Genomic DNA, 6,029 nt, shown 5'->3' with positions numbered 1-6,029 from the left:
TGTATCTCCCACGTGGCCTCTAGCAGAGCAATGTGTTTTCATTAATATATAGCCTACAGTAGGCCTACTTCTAATAACGGTATTTGGACCGGGAAGTCACTCAGATCCTTCTCTGTACGGTTAGGACTTACTGTCGATGGTTAGGACTGCATGTATTGTGCAATTTCTGAGTAGAATGTTCTTGTACAGTACATTTTGAAGCTCTAGCCATGTTTTCAAGAGTTACATTATCTCACTATGAAAATTTGCACTGAATTGTCTGCTGACTTGACAATCTACTTTGTCTATGCTGGATGATAATAAGGCAAGAAGGTGAAATCCATATGCTTATAGGCAAGTGGTAGCAGTTAATCTTTAAAAACATTTGATTTATTATTGCATCTGTACATCCAATATTAAAAGTAAAAACAGTCAGGTAAAATGAATTGTATTTTTGTATACTGTACAGTGAACAATAAACTATTTTAAGATTAAATAAATCTTGCTCTCATCTACCTCTGTCCGTATGCTCTTTCCCCATAATACTCATTGTTATTCATGTAAATGTAGCCTACAGTAATACATGTACAGTCTTCTTATGCTGGAAAACAATTGGCTATGGCAGGGGTGTCAAACTAGTATGACATAGGGTGGGGTAGAGTCCACAGGTTTTCATTTCAACCAAAGTCTACATACATAGTTCCTCCTTTCTGGTTTGATCAGATGCTGTAAAATCACATGTAGTACAGTAATAATGTGGGTCAACCTCTCACTAATTGCAACATAACCAAACTCAACGGATTTTGTGTCCCAACTATGTTCCCAGGTAGGCTACTCTTGGAGTCTTGAGGAATCCTAGAGAAAGTTTTCAAAATTACTTAAATATGATCCAAAACAGACACTACAGGGGAATATGGGTAACATTACATCACTATGAAACGTCTCCAGTTGATTAGACAATTATTAAAATTGTCTGAAATTGTATGTTTAATTGTGGAAATTAGGCATAAATATGTGGTAATTTGCATACATTTCCAGAACAGAAATCTGAACAGGATAAAACCATGTAGGTTCAAAATTCTTGTTTCATTTTGTTGACATATTAGAGTCAAAGGTTGTAACTAGGGGGTTTGTTCATATATCATTCATAGCCTGATTTATATAGCCTAACATTATTTAAAAGAAAAAGTGACGAAATTGATTTTTGACAGTACCCAGATAGCAATGACACGTTGGCAATAGGTTGGCAATGGTTGGCAGCTGAAAACGTAGTTGGGCCAGAGTTGGGCCAACGTTGGCACGAGGTTGGCAAAGGTTGGCTCGATAAGCTGTATAAATGGTTGGGCATACATGGTTGGGCCGAGGCCAAGGGTGGCACGAGTTTGACAAAAGTTGACTCTGATGTTGTATAAATGCTTGGGCATACACGGTCGGGCCAACAGTGGCACTAGGGCGGACACATACATCCAATTAATTATTATAAAGTATCACATTACATCAGATATGTAAAATAATGTATTTTCTAGATTAGGGGACAATTTGCTTTGCAAAAGGACATATAGCCTATATACATATATATATATATATATATATATATATATATAGGCTATATATATATAAGCTATATAATATATATTGACTTGCAAATATCCAATAGCTTATGGATTTTTTCTTTGTTTGTCTTTCATCATAAGATAAGGAATTCAGATCAAATGTATCTACAACATGTATCTACAACATGCCAATTGGTTATGAGCAGTTGTGTCAATTGTGCTAAAACCTTGAGAAAACGAATATTTACAATTACCAATGAAAAAATAAAAGTTAGTATGTCATTATTACCTTAGCCCTTGGGGCGGTCTTAGCTCAAAGGGTAGAGCGGGCGGGTCACCTGCCAATCATCCTGGGAGAAAGAAGTCGGTGGCTCGATCCGCGGACCACGAAGCAACCCCCCATCCCAAGCGGAGGGAGCGCAGGCAGAGAGAGGAGCCCCCCCACCATGGGACAACCAAACCGAGACTCTAAAACGTTTGATTTTGGGAGGTAATAATACATAAATAAAATGTGCTTTTATTTTAATAGAACTAACCGGGCGTGACTACGGTGTAATACTGCTAGCTGTATGTAGGCTACTCTCTCCTATCAAACATCGCACTGGAGGTTCAGAACCACCCCCAAAAGACTTCAGAACAAATGGAAGTCCTACCGACACAGATTTGTGCCGTGGCTTGTACTGAACCTCGGTAAAAATGAGAGGACTCTCAGGCAAGTGACAGACTGTGAAGCACCATAACACCAAACATCACTTTATTAGGCTATTTGATGCCCATCTTTAAATATAAAGTCACATTTGTGCCATAAATGTTAACATACATTATGTAAAATCTATTTCTGTATCATCATATAAGCACCATGGTTAAAAACATAATCATAGCCATTGAAGTTGCAATGAAGCTATATATATTCACCATGCTAAGTTAAATTGTAATGAACAAATAGCTCAGTGGGTAAGGCACCTGTGCTTCCATGTCGGAGGTATCAGGCTCGAATCTTGGCTGATGATTTTTTTCAATCTCACATAAATAGTTAAATTTGGACATAACACATACGGTTTAAAGAAGTTTCAGAAAGTAATATTAACATAAAAAATAATTAAATTGCGTGCAGTGGACTGTTTACAGTACTATGTAAGTGTAAGCCAACCTGTTTCCAACGTTGTGGGAACTTGATGCCACCTGCCATAATGACGTGCCATTTGCAGGAACGGGAGTGTTTGTCACCAGGGGCTTTGTAGCTAAAGGAACTACAGTTGCCATGTATCCAGGCACGGTCTATCGGGTGTATGAGCCCAATTTCTTCCAGTCCATCAGAAACCCGTTTGTGTTTCGGTGCATTGACTGTGTCTTGATTGACGGCAATGATAAAGGCATCTCCAAAATAGTCTACAAGTCGTGCAGTGGAAGGGACCGCCTGGGTCCTTTCATGCTTAGAGACATCGCAGCAGGGGAGGAACTCTTCTCCAACTACTACACCATTGTGCACTAATTTGTTTTAGGTCAACTGCTGGAAAACACTACTACTATTATATTATTTGGTTTCAGAAACTAGGCTACTGGTGACATCTAATGGATATCTTTGGCCAAGCAGGCAACAGTAGCCTACAATTTATATAGCTTTTATGTGATTTGGCACTTCTCACAAACCAAGGTTCAAACAGTAAACACAGCCACCTAGACCTTCATTTCGCAAATCTGCCCACATGGATGGGATTCAAACCACTTATGTAGCCTACCAGTGGTGAATGATGGAACCACACAACAACAATAATAACAACAATAACTCCTCCTCCACCACAATGTCCCAAACTCTCATGCCTTCTGTTTTCTACAGAAACAGAGACTCTTTAAGAGGTACTGAGGATATCACTGAGGAAATCCAAGAACATAATCTTGGCGCATTGCAGGGGCACAAAACAAAATTATTGCACACGCCATTCTAGCGTTGCCTCAACATTGACAGGGGCAATTGCATCCCTTGTTTTTTTCTTCTTCTTTTGTAAGACTGAAGCCAACTTCATCAACTTAATGCACGATTGGTTTTTCTCCCACATTCCACAATCCTCTACAGAAAACAGTTTGGTCAGTGTCTACAAGAAAACAGTTTGAAAACAAGTCAAAAAGGGCCTTTCTGTGTGGACTGGAGTTTGCATGTTCTCCCTGTGCTCCCCTGTGGTTTCCACCAGATAGGAACCCAGATAGGGGAAAAAAAAGTTTGGTCGTTCTCAAGAGAAAAGAGTTTGGTCAGTCATTATGGTGCTGCAGCATTAAAACATCTGCTTTTATAGAAACCTAAACTTGCTGACAAGCTGTCAAATTGAGAAAAACTGTCAGGAGGAGGAACATTAACTACAGACTACAGAGGAAATTAACAACAGGCTCTTCTAAGTGTCAACACTCAACAGTAACATTCTTTCACTGCTCATCAGTCATCAGTCAGCCTTATTCTTAACAGGGTCCTAAATGACAGCCCTATATCGTCTGCCAGGCTTCCTCATAACTGTGTGACAATAACTATAACATAGTGGGTTGAGAATGCATAGCTTTGTAAGAGGGAAAATCAAATAGCATCCATCTGCATCACCACTTAACTGTCTCCAAAGAATGACAATCTAGATTGAAGAACAGAACATGTATTTACTTTATTCAAAGACTACTCTCATTATTTAAGAAGTTTGCACATCTTCCTTGTTGCAAGTTGTCAAAGAAAGTACCACAATGAATGAAGTAAGAAAGTTGAGGCATACGGTGTAATCTAAATAGTAATGACAAAAAGATGTTGCTGCTACCAACAGATTTTCATCAAGCTGTGATGAAACTGTATGATACTAGTGTGCTTCTCTTTCAGTAGGTGAATGTTTGTTTGAAATGATTTTGTCCAGAATTCCATGACTCTCTGTATTGTGGAGAAATGATAGTGAAATATGATCAAAATAGTCATTCGTGTTAAATTCGTCGGTTTGCTGGGGACCCCCTGGAGGACCCCACATTGAGAACCACACAGATCCACCATCTCTCTCATAAGTCACATTCTACTAACTAGAGCTTGACCGATATATCTGTCCACCGATATTATCGGCCGATAACCGATATTGCCAATATATATATTTTTAAGTTACAGACAGCATGTTCGTTATATTTGATCCTTTTTCTTAACTCAAGTTATATATATTTGTTCTACAGGTATTTGTGTTTTTGTATTTCTAGTTATTTATCATTATTAAATTCCCAGTGATGTTTACCGTTTCATTGCATTGATGTCAATTTGGACAATTAAGTTGATTGATAAGCTGTAAAATATCCTGCCTACATTACATATCTCAAGTCGTGTCAAGTCATATCTTTGTCAAGTGTATTTGAGGGATCATTGCAAAAGAAATTGTGTAATATAATGTGCATATACATGTATAATATAAGAATATCGGCCGATATATCGATATCGGAAATAATTTTACTCCCTAACATCAGTATTGGCATCGGCCTCAAAAATCCAGTATTGGTCGGGCTCTACATTCTACAGTTGGATGTTAACGAGGAATTTAATCATGTGAACTAGAAATGTAGGCTACCAACAATATAGCCTACTCCTGGTTTCAACTTCTTCCTAAAGACCTGCAATTGAATTTGCTATAGGCTATAGGTCTGCCTTTACTCCCATATCTCCTGCCACTGTTTCGTGTAGTCTTAGACTGAATTTCAATCATGGAAGACCAAATAAGGCATTGATAGAGCACCCCATGCTGTCATACCCCTCAGCCCAAATGACGTCACCATCTCCGACGTCACCTTCTCTATGACGTCACCTTTGCAGTGTGACGTCAGTTGCCCAAATGACGTCAGTTATGACATCATAAATGCCTCTCCTGGTACTATATAAAGCCCCCATCATCACCACAGCTTAAATCACACTTGTGCAGTCATCACTCACCTTGGGTCAGCATCACACATTCATCCAGCATCTCCAGAGCAAAAAGCTTCATCCCACCACCTCCCCAGATCACCACCAATGTCATGACTCCTGTTGGGAACAAATCCCCTTAGGGGGGATGTTCTATCTCATACAGCACTGACGCCCCTCTCTCATAAGCAAGAGGAGCGTCACATCATGGAGTCATACGCCATACTCAAACTGTCTATTCTGATTCAATGAAGTTTGTTAAAATTGTATTACGAGTCTCTCATGATTGAAATAAAGTAACCTGATGGCAGGTGATAGCAATTTCTAAATCACTTAATGTTTTATTTGATCAAGTTCATTAAACCAGTGGTTCTCAACCTTTTTACATCAAGTACCACCTCAGAAATTACCACCATAAGAAAATATGAGAGGGAGGGAGCCCCGCGTACCACCAGTGGTACCCATACCACATGTTGAGAACTACTGTGTTAACCCTTTAAATACTCCCAACCCCTATGTGAGCTCATGGCAATGAAACATCAATACAGTTGACTTATTTGAAGCAATGTAGTATGGAATATTTCAAATAATCTTCC

The 6,029-nt window shown here is 39.0% G+C and overlaps 1 pseudogene across 1 annotated transcript; it reads left to right on the top strand.

Moving 5' to 3' along the window:
• The first annotated feature begins 1,978 nt into the window (after window positions 1-1,978).
• On the top strand, window positions 1,979-3,024 carry LOC310775698 (SET domain-containing protein 9 pseudogene; annotated as a pseudogene). Its single transcript has 3 exons — window positions 1,979-2,022; window positions 2,140-2,258; window positions 2,678-3,024. The product of its transcript is annotated as an SET domain-containing protein 9 pseudogene (transcript).
• Window positions 3,025-6,029: the final 3,005 nt, after the last annotated feature.

Source organism: Poromitra crassiceps, assembly GCF_964638095.1.
Source record: "Poromitra crassiceps genome assembly, chromosome: 4".
NCBI lineage: Eukaryota > Metazoa > Chordata > Actinopteri > Beryciformes > Melamphaidae > Poromitra > Poromitra crassiceps.
This window is presented reverse-complemented; position numbering and strand designations above follow the sequence as displayed.